This window comes from Cryptomeria japonica, chromosome 3 (genome assembly GCF_030272615.1).
Source record: "Cryptomeria japonica chromosome 3, Sugi_1.0, whole genome shotgun sequence".
In the NCBI taxonomy this organism is placed as follows: Eukaryota; Viridiplantae; Streptophyta; class Pinopsida; order Cupressales; family Cupressaceae; genus Cryptomeria; species Cryptomeria japonica.
The window spans coordinates 586,517,815-586,539,795 of record NC_081407.1 but is presented as its reverse complement, the minus strand read 5'-3'; positions in this window follow the sequence as shown (position 1 = coordinate 586,539,795).

Genomic DNA, 21,981 nt, shown 5'->3' with positions numbered 1-21,981 from the left:
ATAAGTCTCAAGAAGATCAAGGAAGTAGAGGAGAGAGGATCTCCCTATACTAGTAACACATTTAGAGGAAGGTAAATCACAATCTTCTTTTAAAACTTTTATAGTGACTCTACAAGGTACTAGACCTTTCCTAATTTCTTTCAAATTAGTAAACTAATGAAGACTAGTTAATAAATAAGTTAACTAGGAAGCCAAAACTCCTTCATGAGATTCATTTAGAAGGCCAATATATCAATTGTGCAAATGGGATATAGAAGTGAAGAAGAATATTTTGAAGAACAATTTTGTGGATGATTCGAAGAAGGGTGTTCTTCTAGCCATCCTACCATCATTCTTAATTTTGAAGAAATGAAAGATGAAGAAGCAATTTCCCATATCCATAACTGGTTCCATTTAAGAAATCAAGAAAAGAAACCTACACACCTTGAACCTAAATGTACAAATTGAAGGACAAGATGACTTCTTCCTCCATCTGTAGCTCTTATTGCTGTTGACGGAGGCCCGAGCGTCGCCATTTACATAGCCCATTTTGGGCTCCCTTGCGGTCATCCTCGCTGGTTATGTGCCAGCCCTTGGCACTTTGTACCCATGGCACTTCGTTCCCCCATTCCCTGTTGCGGCCATGTTTGTCACACCAATGATCTTCCCTACCATGATTAAACCCATAGGTTCGCTATAGAGGCGGGATGAATGAGAGGCGAGATTTATGAAATGACTTGGTCTTTTCTTCTTTTTTTAAGTAATGCACATGATTGTCAGAATTTTGATGAACACGGGCACTTTTTCTAAAAAAACCCTAATATCATTGCATTATCATCAGAATTCTGATGAAATCGATCATTTTTTCAAAAAAAAATCAAGTTTGATCACAATATACCTTCTCCATTAAAAACCTCCATCGGAATTTTAGGCTAAATGTATTAGTGTTCCAATTTAGAATTCCTTTCAGGACATCTAGATGCAAAATGACCTATCTTATTACATGAAAAAAATTTGAAAGGATATTTTCCTTCATACTTACTTCCTTTTGGACCTTTAGGTATCCTTCTAGTAAATAGGACTTCAAGTTGCTCAAGCGCTTCATCTTCTTTCCTAATCTCTTCCAATTCCTTTGCATACAAAACTTTCCAATCCTGCTTGTCGGTTGATGATGTAGATGCCTTAAATGTAGTGTCAATTTTTGTAGCTCCTGGAGGACCAAATTCTTCAACCTCAAAAGAAGATATCTTCCCAACAAGAGTATCTCTATTGACAGAAGAATTAGGCATGGTTCTTAGCTCATTAATTGCAGTTACCTTCATCTTATATGCCAGTGGAAAAACCCTTAATACTTTTGAAACAATATCTTCCTCGCTCAGAGATCCACCACAACACTGAATTCCTAATACAATTTCATTTACCCTTTCCACGAATTCATAAATTCTTTCATCTTCCTCCATCTTCAAGCTTTCATATCTTACCTAGTATCATTCAAGTTTTGCAATTTTAACAGTGGGATCACCTTCATTCAGAGTCTCCAACTTGTCCCATCTAGCTTTTGCTGATGATTTATCTAATAATCCCATGATTTGCTGATCTGATAAGATGCTTAAGAGGGCTTCTCTAGCTCTACATTCATTTTCAATGTTCTTTTCCAAGTCTGTTGCAGGATTGCCAGATACTGGATCATGAGGAGTGTAACCTTTTTGAGTTATTTCCCAAATTTCCTTTCCACTGCATCTTAAATGAGTTTCCATCAAAGTTTTCCATACTTTATAGTTTTTTCCATCACGCCTAGGGCTGCCCTTCTAGTAAACAATAGTTGAACTATTAGTTGTCATAGGATCTTCCTCAAGTGATTAGGCTTCTGCAAAAAGAGGACCTGGCTCTGATACCAGTTGTTAGGATAACCAGTGGACAACTTAGAGGGGGTTGAATCAGTTGTCAACAAATTATGTGAGTTAAAGAACTTAAAACATTTTATCGAAATAACTGATAAAGCATTAAAGCATAATTGAAAACCAAAGAATCAATAACATGCAACCATAACACATAACACCATGATTTGTACATGGAAAACCCGATAAAGAGAAAAACCATGATGGGAAACCCTACCCACAGTCAGATGATACTTTTGTAGAAAGTATATGATTAGAATAGGGGTCTGCACATGCAGGAAGGCACACTGCCTAGAGCGCACTACTCATCACAATGGACTCTCATTGACTACAAAAGAGGTCAACCACCTCAAAATATTTGGACAACAATCCAAAAAGAAGAAATGCCAATGATAGCATAAAAAATGCCAGATTACAGTTCCGCTTAAGCTCAATATTGGAGGTCTAAAACCTCTTACATAAACCCAACTCGATTACGTATGATCAACCAAATCCTCTGCATAAATTATTATTATATTATTCTCTCCTTTCTTGTGATCTATAATGAGATCATACAAATATTTATACAAGCCCTGGGCTTAAACAATTAGGTCGGCCACCCAAATGATAATTTAATAGATCCATTACATAATCTAAAAATAAAATCATAAAACATGTTGGCCTAAGTATCATATACTTTCTGCCCACCATAAGACTTATATACTGGTGTCATTTGACTGTGGGTAGGGTTTACCACCGTGGTTTTTTCCTTTATTGGGTTTTCCAAGTACAAATCATGGTGTTATGTGTTATGGTTGCATGGTATTGATTCTCTGGTTTTCAATTATGCTTTAATTCTTTATCACTTATTCCGATAAAAGGTTTTAAGTGCTTTAATTCACATAATTTGTTGACAACTGATTCACCCCACCCCCCTCTCAGTTTTCCACCGGTTATCCTAACTGAATGTCCTCAGTTAGTTTCTGTTCCAAAACCAGTGGATCTCCACTTAGTATACCTTTACCCTTAGCATCAATCGGGATGTCTGGAATGTTAGACTTAGGCGGTGTACCTGGTGATGTAAAGAAACCTGGTATATCAACAAAGAACTTAACCCAAGCCTCATGAGTTTCCTTGACAATCTAGTGCAAGAGCACCCCTTCAAGATAATAAATCAGACTTAGAGGAGGAAGGATAAGGCATCAGCCATGTCTTTAGGATGTTTTGTATGTGTTTCAACCATGCATTGTGTGAGCCAAACTCCTATTTGGATTTCAATAAGCCAATTAGGAATTTTGGACAATAGGGGATCAAATGTGTGTAGGACATAGTTATCCTAGTGGGTTTGGTGCTTATAGGATTTTTTAGGAGGGGTTAGACTTGAACCAAGGAATTAGGAGGCGAAAGATGACATTTTGACAACTTTTGCAAAAGTTGTCAAAAGTTGTCATGAGCAACTTTTATGCACTTTTTGCATTTTTATTTGTTTGAACTCCTCCAATGGATCTAACCTCTTGTTTTCAATTGAGATCAGTTGTGGAGTGGTTTATACGCCTTGTGGATCCAAATCCCAAGGAGAGACTATATGGAGAAAAGTTTTGGTGACAACAAACTAATAAAATTCTAAGTTTTTCCTGCAATTCTGGAGTTTTGGTATGGGGTACGGTACTGTACAGATTGGGATAAATCCCCAAAGATGTGAATTGGTTAGAGAGGAGATTTATCTTTGTTTTGGCTTTGGTTTTAAGTTTTGGTTGTGTGTTTTTCTCCTGATATTCAAATTTTGTTGTAGGTGCCCGAAAAACTAGGGTTTACCTAGGGTTTTACTCCTCCATGGCCATAACTTGCAATTTATCAATTTGAGACTCATGGGATTTGGTGAAATACAATTATGGCTAGTGTATTCTAGGATTCCAAAATATTTTTGCAAGATGAGCAAGGGAGAGGTGTGTTTGGACTGACCCTAGGTAGACATCTCTATGTGGCTACCTAGACCTTAAACAACCAAGTTACCCTTGTATGCAAATGGTGATGATTACAGGTATGTAAGCCTATAATCCATTAAGGTTTGTGGTTCCCCACATTCTTAGGGGGTTTTGATTGTACGGTTTACTCATCTGGATATAGGTGCTTCACAAATGGAGGCCTAATTAACCCTTTAGGACAGTTAACATCTTACCGGTTCAGATCTTTCAGACCCTGACCCTTCATTTTGGGGAATTGTGTAACTTCCAAAAGGGTACTTGAATCCATAATTTTTTTGCTAGGGTGTTTGGGAAATTTTAAACTTAAGGTCCCTTTACCCGCTAAAAAGGGCTACAAGAAAATAGGCCTAATTGTGAATATGCTATGGGGAATAGGGTTGAATCCTCAAAACCAGTGTTGGATCTGGTCCAAGTGAGTCATGTTTAACCTAACCCAAGTGTGATAATGGTCCATAATCCTTGGAGGTCTCAAAGTGTATGTTGGAGTCATTTGCCCAAGTTGAGTAGGTGTGAGTCTTGAAGATTGTGAGATGTTTGAACTAAAGTTGTAGAGCCTTTCCTTGATAGGGTCTTATTTTTGATTTGAGGGGTTAGTGTCATACATCTTGGAGTGTTTGGCAGGTTACAAGGAGGGCTCTGCATCACAATCTTATTTACTCTACCCACCATAAGACTTATATGTTGGTGTCTACTACAGAAAATTGTTTTGTTATAAAAATCTAGACACTGTTGCATCTCTTCTTCAGTAATAGCACCACAAATAGTTAATAATTATTGAACCTTTATATGTTTGTCTTCCTCAATAGAAGACAACCTCCTAGCATCTAAATTATTATACAAATTTTTTGGTATTTGCTTCTCAATCTCAAGTAAAGCTTTCTTATTTATGTCTAAATATAACAAAATTGATTCTTCTATTTCCTTTTTCTCGTTATCATCCATATCGCCATAATAATGTTCTATGTTACTCAAAATACCATCCTTTTTTATTTGATCAATTAGTTCAGCAATAAAAGGAGGACCAATAACCTTAACACTTTTATCAGATTCAAGAGTTTTATCTAAGTCTTGATTTCTTCTTCTTATGGGGGGTGGGAGCAAACTCCTTGGCCGGTTTTCTTTTCTTAGTAGGCTTCCTCTCCTTCAAAATTTTCTTTTGTGCTTCTAGAGGAGTGACTTTGGTTATCTACAGCTTCCCTTTCTCGGGCTTCTTCCTCTGAATCCTCATGTAGATCTTAGGAATCTTTAAGGCTTCATCATCAGTCTCAGAACCAGATTCAATAGGAGCAATATAGGTCTCTAGTTTCTTCCCCTTCGATATACCCTTTCCCAGAGAAGCTTGTATAGCTGTCAGAGGAGATGTCTCTGCCAAACCAATGATTTGTTTGATCTCAGAAGAGATCTTCTAGACAACCTGTCCAACCTTCTTTATTTGTCCTTCCCTTTTCTTCTTACTAAAACATATCTTCACTTTAGATTCCTTTTTCTTTGCAGTACCAAAATTTTTCTCCTTTTCATCAACTTGGGCATCTATAAGAATCTTGGCATAGAGATCCAAGATCTATGCATCAACCTCATAGCCCATTTCAGTAACCTAGATAGTTCTAGGTTGCACTGGCTCCATTAAAGTTTCATCCTTTTTCACCATGAAGCATATGTTGGTAGAGTATTTGTCAACTATATGCTCAGGTATTCTTTCCCTCTTCTTCATTTCTTTCTGAAATGCTTTGAAATAACATCACATAATGGAGTCTATGTCCTGTCCCAAATTCCTCAAGGCATCCTTAATCTATTTTCCTACCAGTATATCAAAGGCCCATTGCCTCTTACCAGATCTTGGTATCTCATTCAAAAAGAAAAGTATTAAAAAGACAATGGGTTTCCCATACCGGAATGTACCTTTCACTATTCCCTTAACCTTTACCAAATTTGACATCAATTCATCGCACATCCACTAACATAGATCATATTTCACATTTTCCTTTACCATCTTGTGTGCATAGTAGATATAGGAACTAGAAACAGAGTTCAACCGGTTGGATTGGGTTACCTTGTATCTGATCACCATGCTTGCAAATTGAACATCTTTATCCCTAATGGTGCTAATCTGCATCGACCGGTTGTGAAAGGTGGCACCGGTTAGCTTGTTCACTTCATTGTTCAGAATCTTCCTCTTACCCGGTGTCTGTCTGACCTCGAGTAAACCGGTAATAGCATGAATCGCCTCATTGGTGATTTTGTAGGGTCGGTCAAGCCATATGAACTCGCCATGGACTCGGCTCAGTACATACTGAATCATTTCATCCTCAAACTCAGGCATCTCTAGAATATCGATGAAACCCTGATCCTTTAGAATTTGAAATTCTAGTTTGATCAATTCATCCTTGTTCAGCAAAGTGGACAAGTACATTGATTTAATCTCTGATGATCCCAGATCCTCCAGAGTACAGTGAATATATGCTCTCACGTCTTCCACATAAAGAACTCTTCCAGGAACCCTAGAAAATGCATCGATTGAGTCATCGACCTTTGCAATTTGAGGGCATTGCTTAACTTCTAGATGTGGACGATCCTTAATGTCCACCACAATAGGGGTAGCCATATTTGCTGGAGCAGATCCAGAAGCCATCACGATTTTAGAAAAGTAGCGTGAAAAACAAAGAAAATACCTCTCAACCTAAGCCGGTGAAAATCTTTGAAAATTTGCTCAGAAAATACTAGAAATCGGTGGAAAGTGCTCTTAATCACCTTGATTGCCTAAAACTCACTTTGATTTTCTCTACTTCACTCTGAGTATTGTGTGATCAGAAATGAAGCAAATTATCCTTTTTATCCTATGAAACCCTCATTCCTTATTGACATTAATGTATGTCGACATATCATACCGGATTCAAAATTCATTATCTCAGCATTGGTTATCCTCCAAACTAACTTCACCAAGATCATAAATAATCTTTCAGACCACTACCGTGGGTAACACAGAATTTGTCATTTATTTTCCTCCCCCTAAGGCTAATGCCTTAGTTACTAGATGTGTTTCCTGCTGGTGCAGGAACATTTTGCTTTGTCGGTTGAGTAACCGGTGAATTTGCCTCTGCCAGTTGATCATCAGATTTCCTAACCCACTGTTTAGCATGAGCTTGTTGGATTTCATCAACCTTTTGCTTTCCCTTCTCATTAGACGTGTCATTCCCTTCCGGTGTATTCTTGTTTCTGCAATATTTAGCAATGTGTCATATTTTGTTGCATGCATAGAAAGTAACATTGTTCTTCTGAATTGCCTTGTTGAGTCCTTGACCATTCTTTAACCTACATTGATTAGCCATATGTCCAAACTTTCCACATGCATGACATCTCACATTTATTCTACAATCTTATGTCCTATGACCATACTTCTTACAATTTGAACACTAATCGGGAACTGCATTATGATTCTGATTTGCTCTATTTTTGCATTGGCTTGCTCTATGACCAAAATTATTACAAAAAAAGCATCTACCATTAAATTTGTGTGCATTGGATTGCCTTACCAGTGATTTTAGATTTTGGTTGTTTGGTAGATTCCCCTGATTTGTAATACCGGAGCTTTATCCATGCTCAAATCCAAGACCTCTAGTGTCTTTAGTGTCTCTTTGATCCTTCAATAATTCATCAAGCCTTGCAGAACTAACCCTGAAATTTTCTTAGTATTCATTTGTAGCATCCAGATCACTTCTTAGGACTATCACCATTATTTCCAACTCTTTCTTATTATTCTATGATTGCACCAACTCAGTTCTCAACACATCATTCTCATGGGCCAACCTAATGCATTCCTCATATCTGTCTTTCAGAGATATAGCGATATTTTCTTCATTCTTCTTTCAATCTTCAATTTCCTTGGACATCCTCATGGTCATGGCTTGCATCTCATTCTTCATGACATTATTCTCCCGACTCGGCTTCTGACATAATTCCTTAAGGGCATTCTTCTCATCATCATCCAGAGTTTGCAAAAGTTCCTTCCTTTTAGCTTGAGTGGATGATAAACTCTCCTGCAGGGTAAGGATGAATTCCTTTGCAAAATTAAACTCATCTTGCAACTTCAAGTTCTTCAACCTTTCAGCATCATAGTCTTCAAGTGCTACTTCAAGTTCCTTCTATAGACTCATCTCCATGGATTCCGAATACAGGATCTTCCTCAAGTTGTTAGACTTATTCCAAGGACCCAAGCTCTGATACCAATTGTTGGAATCCAAGAACACTTAGAGGGGTGCAGGGGGTGAATCAGTGTTCTGTCGGATATAATATTTTTAACCTTATTAACCAATCCACTTAATAACCAATTGGCATAAAAGAAAGTAACAACAAGTAATATTAATGCAACCACATGAATCAACACCATAACACAAAGATTTATATGTGGAAAACCTCAAAGAGGAAAAACCATGGTGGGATTGGAGACCCACAATATATATCCACTAGCCAATTGAATAAATATTACAAGAGGGGCCTGCACATGAAGGAAGGCAAACTGCCTAGAGTACACTGCTCATCACAAAAGGAGCCTCACTAACTAAAGATCCGAAGTATTGGATTACAAACAAACATTAAACTCGGAATGAGCATCTGCTATACTGGATGAGTTCTGGTTAAAGCACTGTCTTTACCAGTTATATTGTAACCTCCCTTACCGGTAGCTTAGATCACTTCCCAAACCTCTAGACAAATAATCAAGACTGATTACAGATCTTTACATTGTCATTCTATCGATCAAGATCTTGCTCACATACCATCACATAACCTATCTCATCTCTTATCTGTCATATCCACAAAATGACCTAACCCAGATTGACTTATATACCCAATTAAATGAATAAACACAAATGCCTTATGTCGTCTTACAACCATATTTCAAATGATAAGACACATGTCGGCCCAAACAAAATATACACATGAAACAATATGATCGTTGCCGCTTCCACACTTGTCGGATCAATCTCCTATGTCGGCCTTAGAATACCAGTTCCAATTTTTCCAGTTACATGCATGTTGGTGAATGTCGATTACCTTGATTGTCGAATCTCCCATGAAGTGTGTTTCCATCAATGACAAGACCTATAAACCGGATGAGTGTCGATTTCCAACATAAATGCGCAGCCAAATTGCACACAGGCATGAAACTGGCTTACAAATGCGTTAATTCATTCAGTTATTATGAGAATTAGATAGGATATTAGAAGGAGATGTGCGAGGCCTGAGCCCCACGATGGGCACCAAAAATGTGTCGAATTAAGTTTTCATCTCAAAAATTGAACTGCAACTTGTTAGTCCATCATGAAAAATAAAAGCTACAGGAACTCAAGCTTCAACCAATGAAACAACATGAAATAAAGTAAATAAAACAAATTACACCTTCATGGATTATGTCTGATTTTGTCCTAACCCCATTGTTCTTGATTGTAGATAATTTACTCTCAGACAAACACTGGTAGCTTCCAAGATGGCAAGTGTGGAATCGACTGATAGATGATATGCAAAAGCTATGCTATGAAAATGATTTATGCCAATTTTCTCAAAAACTCTAAAATGCTTAGACAAATAAACTCATGGATGCAAATATTAAGACTCCTAGTTAACTTAGACTATTGTACATTGGGCTCAAAATGCACTAGAACTCCTCTATCTATAGATTTTTTAATGCATAAACTTAGGTGGTAGAGATCAATGGTCATGATTAAATCTTGCTTTTTTGGATGGCTATGAGCAAGAGGCTGAAGGTTGAGAAAAAGGGGGAAGGAGAAGACAAGTGTCAGTCATCTCACCTTGACTGAGGGGAGGATTGAGAGAATCTAGGATTGGTTGGAGAATATTAATTAGGGATGGAGGGTCAAGTGGAGATGGACTAGGGTTAGATGGACAAAACCTCCTCCAAGAATATAGGAGTGTTGGAGCAAATATAGGGAGGTTTCAAAGATTATGTGCACATACACATTTTATTCATGAATATGGGAGTTGGAGATAAGTGGCTCATAAATGATTTATTTTTATTTGATTTTATTAATTGAAATTAGCCACATGATTGATGAGTTGGCAAAGGTGGAGATGAAGGGTGAGTTGGAAAGTGGTAATTAAATAATTGTGAAATTATTTAATAATGAAACTATAGGATAGTGAATAGTGCACACATATGATAAGGGATGATAATTAAATATTAAATATTTAATTATTTGGCTTAGAAGAAAGGGGGATAACGAATTGATTAATTAAATGTTTCAACTCGATTAATTAATATCTAAGAATATTAAATACTAATGAATTAAATAAATTAATCTTTTCAAATTAATTATTTAATAGAAGAATAATCATTAAATAAATATAAAATATTTATTTAATTACTCATAGCCAATTTTATGTGTATACAACCTCAATTGCTTCTCTCTAGTAATATTAAACAATAGAGGTAAAAACTCTTTAAAACCCTAGGGTAAAAGTTAGATTCATCTCTGAAACAAATGTTTGTGATAAAAATATGTCTACAATGATAATAATTAATTTTAAATATTAAAAAATCCTTACACTTTGAAATTATAATTATGAATTTTATAATTTGTTATTTATTATAAATAATTAAAATTCTAAAAATTATAATTTATCTTTAATAAATTTTAAAATTTAAAATAGATCTGGAGCTCCCAAAAATACATTCTATTGCTTAAGTGTGTGATTACATCATTTCTATGGCATTAACCTCTCCGCACATTAGATTAGACTACCTCATTTTAGTGACTAAGCATGAGTTATCACCAATAGCTTGGGGAAGGTAATCTTAGTCATTACATTTTGAACCTAATGGTCACATTCCCTATAACATTAGCTCTCCCATTTTTGTTGGGTCTATTACTTTAAACATGATAATGATTTATCAAGAACCTACTATTGTTTAGTGTGGATGATAATGATTTAGAGTAGCCCTCTACCCTAAACACAAATATTTGCATTGCCTACATCATTTATTTATGCTAATTGTGAGAAGAATTAGAATTTGCATGTACAAAATAGTGATTGTAGGGCTATATTAAATAATTTAGAGGATCACACTATCTTGAATCTATATCATTTGGCTCAATATTTGTGATGGAATGTTTTAAAAGGTTGTCAATATTAGATTTGGAAAGTGGGTTTTATTGTTAAGAAAGAAGCTAAAATGTCTAAATTCTTTTTTAATAAAAATAAATAAGCAGATATGGATTAATTGGAATATTCAATAAGTTTTAGCAAAATGTGAGCAATTTGTATCAATAGTTTTAGAAGACTTGGAGATCCTTTCTAAATGAAAAAAAAAGTGATATTTTTTCATATTCATGGATTTTATTTATTGTATACTATATTTATTTTGGTGATAGAAAGACTATTCTCAATTCAAGGTCATGGTTTTAAGAGGATTGTATTTAGTCTTCTTTCTCTTTAATCTATATATAAGGTCCTTATGTATCAATGTAATATTGATATAAATTTAGATTTTAGTTATTGAGAATTCGTTATGAATTTTTTTTAATGTTTTTTGAGAGATTTAGAGAACTCTTACATTGTTTATACTCAAATTTGTTTTGAAATTGATATCGATAAAGGGTTTCCTAAATAAATTATTTTGAAAAGGATGATAGATCTTGAGTACAAAAATTATATCATGTGAGCATTCCCTTTCAATGTTTATTTTTTATTTACATACATATGTCTTCTCATTTCCTAAAGAAGAGCTTTATTCCTGTTAGGATGACCAAAGGGGACTTTTTACTCAAGCTAACTGGTAGAGAGGATAAAAAACCCATTACTTTATAATTTTTCTAAGGTGTGTGTTGTCCCCATTTTTGAATTTTCAAAAATGTGACATCCCTTACAAAATGTTGGTTTAAATGTGTTGTTCTTGTCTTCAAGGCATATTTTACGTGGTATAAAACTCACATTTTTTAGTGTCAAATCATTGGGGGTGTCTTTGCCATCATTGTCCAAGTTTTGGTGAGTTTTGGTCTTCTTTTTTCTAGATTTTTGTGCAATTTCAGGTTTCAGAGCAGTCACTGCAGGTTGAAGATTTTACTCTTAAGGCACACTTCTCGAGGAAAATTTGTTCCTTATAGCTAAACTGGACTGATCTTTGGTCCATCCTCAATCCGCATTTCAAATTTCATCATGTTTTGAGTTCGTTTGCTATGTTTTTCCTTCAAATTCGGGTTTTTCCTCTTGACTGCGAGTGGGAAATTTTTCTTCTTTTGCAAGTTAAGAGTTTTCTTTTGTTTTTGTGTTGTAGGGGTTTTTTCCACCAATTAAAAGCGTACTTTATTTAAAACTTGTAACTTGTAACTTGCTTTTTATTTTCCCTTTTCCCTTTTTGTCTTTTAAGTTGTTGTAGGAACTTTTTAGACAAATTACAAGTTTAATGAGAACTTACAAGTTCTAAAAAAAGTTCCTACTTTGTGCTTTTAAGTTGTAATAGGGGTTTTATTTCCCTATTACATGTCTTTTAAGTTTTTAAAGTGATTTTATGTCTTGTGTCTTACTTGTAATGGGAATTTTATTTCCTTATTACAAGTTTTTATGTTTTTATTCCTTTTAAACTTGTAATGGGGATTTTATTTTCCTATTACAAGTTTGTATGTTCCTTTATGTTTTTAAAAGTTGTAATAGGGATTTTCTTTCCCTATTACAAGTTGTTTTGTTATTTATTTTTGCTCATCTTCCTTTCAAACTCGAATTTGCTCAAGTGAAGGAAAAATAATGCAATTTAAAACTTGTAAAGGGGTTTAAAAAACCCGATTGCATCTTTAGAGGGAACATTTGCTTGTAGTTGGAGAAGAAAAACCCAATCTGCATTCTTTCTCTCACAAATATGATTTTTGTGGCATTATTCCCTTGAATCCATCCCACATTCTTATCATGTTTCTAGAGATCGATGGTTGGTGCCACGTTTTTGAGATTCAATGGTTTTGGTAAACACATTTTGCACATTAATGTGAAGTTTTCAGCTCCATTTTTTTCATGTAAGCTCCACGTTTTGGGTGCCCATATTCCACCATTGTTTCCATATTTTGAACACATTTTTCATCTTTCATTCATTGAAGAGTGTTTGGAATCAAATGCACTTCTCTTTCCAAGTCATTTTTTGTGGAGAGGTTTAAAGGCAAAACCGATTTATTTTTTTATTGCAATCACAATGTGGTGGCCTCCTTACCTATTTATAAGAGCATTATGGTTTCTCCCAAGCTCATTTGTTTTGACCAAGCAAGATTTTGGGTTTTATAAATCTAATTACAATTTGAAGTTTTTTCCCTCTTCCAAAGTTGTCAAGCTGAAAATGTGTCTTTCCTTGTCACATTAAGTTTGCCATTACTGGTCATCATCCTTTCCATCTTTTCCCTCATATCAAAATCCCTATTCCCACCATTTCATCCACTCATTTCACACCTTCGTCCATTTTTTCCATTTAAAGTCTACTTGCAATCAGCATTTTAAAACTCGATTGCAGTTGTGTCTTCACTTGCAGTCAACCTTCCAGAACCCAAAATTGGTCCAAAATGAACTCAATAAACACTTGAAAATGAGTCTTAAAGGTCTAATTACAAGTGTAAACTTGTAGTTACCCATTACACATACAAATTTGCATGTTTGTTCTCCACAATTGCATGTTAATGCTCTTGTTTTTCCACACATGTAATGCAGTTTCTAGAACCCGAAATTCATTTGTGAGCCCATTTTTGCATCAATTTAGCCCATCCCTTGTCAGTATTTTTTGCACACACGACCTACCAAATCAATAAATTAAGGCATGGGCCTTATTTCGCAAGCAGATTCCAAGATTGGAGGATGATACAAAGAAATAACAACAACATGATGGAGCCACACAAGGAGATGGATAAGTGAGGTGAATGATTGAGAGCATAGAATGCTTTCAAGACAGAGATAGGTTTCTTACTTCATTCTTGCAAAGAATTTCCCTCTTGAAAAGACAGTACTACCCCAAGCAAGAAGATACAATCTAAGTTCATTGGCCAAGGACACAAAGATCATTAAGGATGTAAATTCTCGTTCCAATTCGAGATGTCTTCACCAATCTTGAATACTTCAAGTTCTAGCATCTTGAAGCAGCATGAAGATTTTCAAAACAGAGGATGATGTAATTAGAGTCATGTCTTCAGACACATACAATAGTTTCAATTATATATTTGTAATTTTGTTTTGACTTGAGTTTACTTGTAAAAAAACAATTTTGTAATTGCAATTTTATCACTTGCACTTTTGTAATTACAAGTAAGATGATTATAAGTCAATTTTGAATGTCTTAGTTAGTAGTTGGAATAAGTCATGGTGGTTGAGAGAATTTCTCAATTTAGTTGGGATCCTCCCACCTTTTTCTCAAGGCTCCTCTCCTGTAAATACTTGAGGGGGTCTATTGTAAATGGATATCTTTTGGCAATGCAACAAAATTATGCTAGTTTGTATGTGCACTCTAAGACTTTGAGCTTAGACGTAAATCAAATTGCTTCCAATAAAAGAGGCAAGTTGTGTTGATACTTTGTACCACTTCAAGCTGTTATGTGATGACATTTTCTGGAGTTGATTGTGATTTTTGCTCTATTGTTCAAGAGGGATTTAAATTCAATCTTGCAGACTTTGAGCTAATAATTGAATTTGGAGATATAGGTTTGGTTTTCAGACTTGGTCTTGCAGACTTTGAGTTATTTGTCATGTTTGAAGCTAGTGTAGAAATCTCAAGTAAGGAGATAACTTGTAGAGTTTGTGCTTCTTTTATTTTTAAGACTTGTGCATGTAAGTTGAAGTGCATCATATAGATAGACGTTGAGTTGTTGTGTGTTATGCATTGTTATCATTTTGAGAAGGTTGATAGGAAATCATAAATGTTGAGGACTTTGTGCTTTCATTTCTATTTTACTGTCTTGGGGAAGTGACGGAGGCCTTTGTGCTTTCATGGAAACTTTTCTTCCCTTTATGTCCCAAAAATCCTACAAAAAAAATCTCATTTTTGTATTTGTTGTTATTTATTTCCAATTGCTATTACTTTTTTGTGAAGAGAAAAGAGTATAGTTTTTTCTTGAAAGAAGAAGAAAGACTATTGTATCACCCATATTAGATTAGGTTAGTTTGTAGATAGGGGGAGCCTTCCCTAAATTAGGAGAGTATCATAATCACATACTGTGGCTGAAACCCCAATTTTGCACATCCCCGAAGTGTACAAAATTTTCAACCAACAGTGTGTAAACATGAATGTTTTTAGGATTAAAAGTAGGATTTATTCCACTAGGAGGATTTTGAAAACTTTTATAAATAAGAAGGGAGGTACAATTATTAAGCTAGTAGTGTGTGTTCATGTTTATTATAAAGTAGGGAAATAACCTTGATCCCATAAGTTAACAACACCATTAAAGACAAACAAAATAAAAAAATAAGGGTATGTAGGCCTAAACCAAGCTAAAAAAATACATAAAACAGAAGAAACCATTAAACATTAGTACTAATAGGGGTGTCGCATAGGCCAAATGAAACTATAGGCACACAAGCCTTTGTTAGTAGTAATACTAAAGAAACAACATAAAATAACATAGGAACAACAAAAAAGGAAACAATATCCCCTAGGTAAAAAAACCTCAATTGATAAGATTCTAGTTGTCCATAAGGGATTTCAGAGACTCCTCCCATTCATCCTTTCTCTTCACTTTTTTTTTTCCTTCTTGTCTATAGTCTTTTGGGTTTCTTTGTCTTTGTTCTACTTCTTTTGCTTCTTCTTAGTTTTTGAATGACCCAAAAATGAACATAACTGCCTTGTTCATAATCCCTTTAGCCATAGAGATTATATTGTTGAGTGCCATCTCCAATATTTTTTATTTTATCATAACAATTATTAATTTAAACTTTAGTGTCTATGTCTTTCAAACGAACTTGTAAATCTATCATGTGAACCCTAACAACATTAAATTCTTTACTTTTATCTTCCTTACTAGCATTCTAAAGGCCATCTTCTTCACTTAAAATCATATTTCTAGTTTCTTTCTTTTCCTCTTCCCTAATTTTATCTTCCCCCTCCTTTAAATTATCTTCCCCTCCTTCATCCTCCTTATTATCTTCCTCTTGTTTATCTTCTTCATCCTCACCTTTATAATAGCCTCCTCCATACCAAGGTATTCCTCAAAAGAGTCCTATATGCACATAAGAGAAAATATGCATGTGTCATTTGGATCAATAGGAAACCACAAAACCTGAATAATTAATTAATTCAATCCTAACACAATAGAGAATTAAGAACTAAAATCAACATGAAAGCACAAAATCATAAAATGATTAAACCAATGCCAATTCCAATATGTTTTCTCTCCATTGTCCTTCTCCTTCCTACGAGATTGTGGCTCTCAATGTTGCACTTTGGAAGATACCTGCAATGTTATTAGCACAAATATTATGAAGATTATGGTTCTCGAAAAAGGAAGATTGATTTTCAATGTATAGATTTGGACAATTTTGATTGAATGGCTATGATCAATTTGGGAATAGGATTTATCAATGGTCAAGATTTGATGAGACAAGTTGGTGGGAGAGAATTACTCATCTTGACTGAATATGATTGAGAGGTTCACTCACATGACTGACCTGTTAAGTGACACAATTGCGAGTCGAATTGAATTGATTAATTAGCTAAGAGAATTGATTGATTCGTTAACTAATTTGATTTATTTGATGACTGAATTGATTGAGCAATCATAAAAGATTGATTGAAATTCGATTGAAAGTTAGTGGCGGTTAGGAATTTTGACATGTGATATATGAAATTAAGATGAAATTTCATTTGGATAGAATTTGGGTTTTCAAAAATGTTAAATGCAATTGAAATTAATGAGAGATGAATTTGAATTTGAATTTGCTGGGAATTTGGTTAATTTGAAATGAAGGAGAAATTAGATTAAATAAACTTATGAGATCTATTTAATTTAGAGGACAAAATTAGATAATTAAATAATTTAAAAAAATTATATAATTATGCAAAGATAGAAATTGACTTTAATTTAAAAAAATAAAGATCATTTAATTCAACAAAAAATTTGAGATTAATTATAATAAATTATTTAATCAATTTAAAGGGGATAGAGGGTTAATTGATTAAATGGTTAAGGAAGAAATTGAATAATTAATTTGAGATGAAAAAGGGGAATATTGACTTAGAAGAATGAAATTATTTGATTAATATAGAAGAGTAGTTAGTGATATTGACATAATGCAAAATAAAGAGAATTGTGTGTCTATATTTTGCCCCTCTTTGAGACTATGTTTCAAAGAATTTTCAAGAAAAACATGCCCCAGTATGTCCGAGCAATAATAGGGTATAATTGTGACCACTTTCACACAAACATTGGAATACAAAGCAACAAAAGAGGTATGCTTTACTAACTCATCTCAAAGAGAGTCAAATTATAAATTAGGGCATCTAGTCCTTCACTACTTTTGGAAAGTGAATGATATTGAACTAGGATCTAAGTATGATACAATGAGAACACTGATACATAAATAAAATGTTCACAACAAGTATAGAAATGAGCTGAGAGTATAGAGGTGCACTTGTGTATGGAATCTAAAGTTGATTTCATTGGATAAGGTTTCTCAAAATGCCTCTGTCTTCCAACTATTGCACACAGAGCTAGATTTGAATAGGATAGGACCATCATATTATCCCCCCAAAATTTGGGGCAAAAAGTGTCAATCAAAGTGGTGTGGGGTGACCCTGTCTTGACACTTTAGGCCCAAACTATTAGGGATGTGAGATAATAGGAATCTACTATCAAAATAGATTTCTATGAAAATATATAATTTTTAGATGGGGGGACTTGTCTTGAGATTTGAAATGGGGTAGGATTTATAATAAATTAGGATAATAAAAGATAAAGGACACACCTAAAAATAAACGCCCAAATAAAAGCATGATGATGTATTGAAGTGAAATAAGACTCATAATATTTTTTTTCTATTAAGTATAGTTCACAAAGCTCATTTTTTCTCATTCGAGCATCCACATTACAAACTTATTACAAATACTAGCTTCGAGCACCAAACTAGAAATAACAATTGGAAGACCAAGGGTCATAGCTTAGAAATCCACTTTAAACAATGTGACAAATACAACCAATGGAAGACCAAGAGTCACAACTTAGAATTCCACAAAGATGTCACTCATGGGAGTTGAACTTGGGTCTCCACATTGAGAACTCAATGCTTTAACCAACTAAGCTCAACCCCTGGACCAGACTCATAATATTGAATTAAATATTAATGTAAATCAATAAAAGGTCCCATAATGTATAGAGGAATGGGAAATACTAAAATGAGGGCTAGGAAAGTCTAAAATTGGACACCCCAATTAAAGGTGTACAATTTGTGATGCTACAATTACATATTACAATTATGACTATATGTAATTCCCCTTTGATTCATTAATTTATTAATTATTAAGGACTCTATGAAGACATTTGAGGTATATCACTTACTAAAGATAAAAAGTGTCAAATATTCATGATACATCTTTCACATACACACATACATATAAAAGTATATGAAAATCAAATAGGAACTAAGTATACTAACAACAAATATTAAATTTCATAAAATCACAAAACAAATTAACTATCCAACATGCTTTCCACAATAACAAAATGTCTAGAGTATAAAAAGAATGAAAAACGTGACTTGGGAGTGATTGTCTAGAAGATATCTCCCCATCTCTTTGAGAATCACTACATCTAGAAGTCTCATGTATCTTGCCTCATTACCTCAACTATGATCTCCTTTACTAAATAAACATACCCTATACCTAACTTATTTCCTCTTAAAATATCATTGCCTCTATCTAGCTAGCTCAAGGGGTTGCATATGCATCTGATGATCTCATGTGATGTAATGTCATGTGCTAGGTTATCAAATTATCAGCATACTTTTCATGCATGTTTGTTCATATTTGGGCACTTATTGTACCAAGAAGTGACATGCATTTTTTTTTTATGAGTGCTTAAATAAATTTTATTTTATGTTGGCTACAATATTTTTTACTCCAATGTGAATTATCATTGTATTTCACATGTGAATCAAAATGGGTGAAAATAATAATAGTTGCATAACTTGAATTTTTCTCTTCATTTTGGATGTACTTTTACCTATTTGTTCCTTATGTAATGATAAATCTATAATGTATTATTTTTACTATTTGAGTTAGCACATAGTTTGAACAATAATCATACTAGTTTCCATTTATACTCTTTTTTTTGCATCAACATCCAAGACATCCCTTGTATGTTTGTCTCACCATTATTACTAATAATTTCCAAAAATAGTTAATTTAGTATCTTTTGGGATTTAATCAAAGAGAGATAAATTAAGAGTGAATATCTACATATATATAGATATCATATTTACAAATTCAAATTAAATTTGTATTTGCTCATATCAAACCTGCAAATGAACAATCAATTTTAAAATTAAATAAATATTCCAAAAAGATAAACAATTAATTTTGCAAAACCTTAAATAGCAGAAAAGAAGATTAGGGTTGCGTAGAGAATAGAGAGGAGTATTGGGCAGAAAAGGGGAACAAGGAAGAGCGAAGAGTGTGAGAGACACTGTGTAAGCAAAATAGTTTATCAGGTTCAGGGTTATCAAATAGTCATTGCCGGACAGATCAATTGAAAAAATAGAACATACATTTCCCTTCTGTATCATTTTTGCTTCAAACACAAAAGGCAAAAGCAGTAGCGTCGTAAAGGAAAATCATTTGACAGTTGATAATAGTATTTGGAAGGTCAAATTATATTACTAAAGTTGTATAGAACTGTCTTGCGATCAATATTCTCTTGCTGCTACAAATTTCGGGAAGGGCAGATTTCATTGCAGTAAATTTTGTTTTGCGCAATCTAGATCTTTCAGATTTTAAAAGTGTTCTGCATGGACGAATCTAGGGTTATTGGCGCATGGGCTGATGTGGGCTGGGAAGATCAACCGCATGTCCCACAGCTGGTCTTCACGAAGGGCAAATGGGTAGATATGGCAGCACAGAATTGGTTGAAGGTAGACTTACGAAATTTCAAACCGGTCTCCAAGTATTTTCGGGGTTTTTTCAGAGGTACAAGAAGTGGAAATTGGCAGAGTATGGATAGATCTGGTGAAGGGTATCAACAATTTTTGGATCGTAAGCATTTTGGTCAGGGCCCGCAGCAAAAGTTTATCCCAAATCATTTAAAGGGGCTTCCGGGTAAACGATCTACAGAGCTGGGAGGAAAACCGTCCTATGCGAAAGTTGTGAAGTTTTCATCTGTAAATGAGGCAATTAGGGCTTCTCAGCTGAACACTGGTGCAAAGATGATGGACAAACAATCTAATAGTAACCCGCTTGAGTTATCTTCATCACATCAAAGGGGGGATAAGGTAAGGGAATCTTCGACATCAGGAAAAGACGATAAGGTAAGTGAAAATCAAACTGACTCTGATTTAGGAGGTGGGTCTTCACAGGTATGGGCTCCTGTTCCATGCATTGATTTACTTGATTCTGTTGTGGATTTGAAAGCTCATTGTTTGCATACACATGCTATTTCAGGGGAAATATGGGGGGATGCAACTAGTTTATCTAAATTTCATCATAAATTGCAGAAAAAGTGGTCTCATATGCGTTATTTTCAATTACTCTCTGCAAATGCATTTATTATTGTTTTCAACTCTTCTTCTGTTAGAGATGAAGTTTTAAAATCTTCACATTACTGGTTTGGTAAAAATTTAGTGTTTGTTTCGGCTTGGAAACCATTTTATGTCCCTGCTTGGTCAAACTTTAAATTAGTTCCTTTCTGGTTTGGCTTGCCCAAATTACTGTTTGAATTTATGGACCCAGAGGTTTTGGAACAAATTGGTAATACTTGTGGTTCTTTCTTATCATCAAGAATTGATTTTGTGAAGGGGGAGGTTTTGGTAAAAATTTGTGTCTTGACTAACCCTAATAATGTTTGCCCTCGAACCTGTATCATTAAATCTCATGAGGGTATTTGGAAACAACCAATTAATAAGTTGGAGAAAGACTTTGGTAAAACTTCCTTGCAATTGGATTCTCCTTTGCTTATGGATTTTTCGAAATCCTCTATTCTAGATAAGGCAGAGCATTGCTTGGGTAGTAACGATAATCCATTTGTGGATAAACTATTAGTTAATGGTTCCACTGGGAAACCTCCCGCTACTTTTGAGGTTAACCAGGGTATGAGGGATGTTGGGAAGCGAGAGGTTTATGTTGTGTCTCATGATCCGGAGTCTGTAGGGTTTTTTACAAGTAAGGATAAGACAGTAGCTCACCAGAATATTGTGGTTTCGGGGGACAACAATGTGGATGATCTACTTCCAAATCTCACTACCTCGAATTCCTTGGATAAGTCACTAAATGATGGTGGTGGGAATCTTGTCTATCCTGTGAAGTCAAAAGAATACTTAGAAAGTTTTCAAGGGATTGGTCAGATTTTTGTGAAGAATGATGGGGTTGTTTCAGAGTCTAATGTTGGGTTTTCTTCTCTAGGGTGTCTTGATGATGCTATCCTTGCCCAACAAGTCAAAGAATTGGTGTCTAATTCTTTGCAACATGTTGATGTGGATGTGGATAATAACACCACCTTAGGAAATAATATTCAATTGGGGGACATTCCTGTTATTGTGCTAGATGAAAATCTGGTTCACCAAGTAAATGATCTTTTTAAAGATCATGAGCATCAGATGGATGAGGACATTACGAATAGGGTTATCTGTTCCATTGAGAATGACTTGGGGGGAATTAAATTGACCCTTCCTATTTCTGCATCTGCTAACCCTTTTGAGATTTTGGCCTCATCAGAAGTGGGCACCATAGATAATTTAGCCATGACTTCTCCTAAGTCAAGTAAGAGTTTACCAATTGTTCAAACTACTCTAATTAGGGCTTCATCTGTGGTTTCTCCTGGTAGGGGTAGGCCTCCAAAGAATTGGAAGACTCAATTGGAAATTGATGCTGGGATTTAGTAGACTTTGTCTCTTTCTCCTGGTGTTGGGAAAGGGAAGCATTCAGTTTCTCTTGGTGACGCTATGAAAGGAAGTGGTGCTCCTAAGGG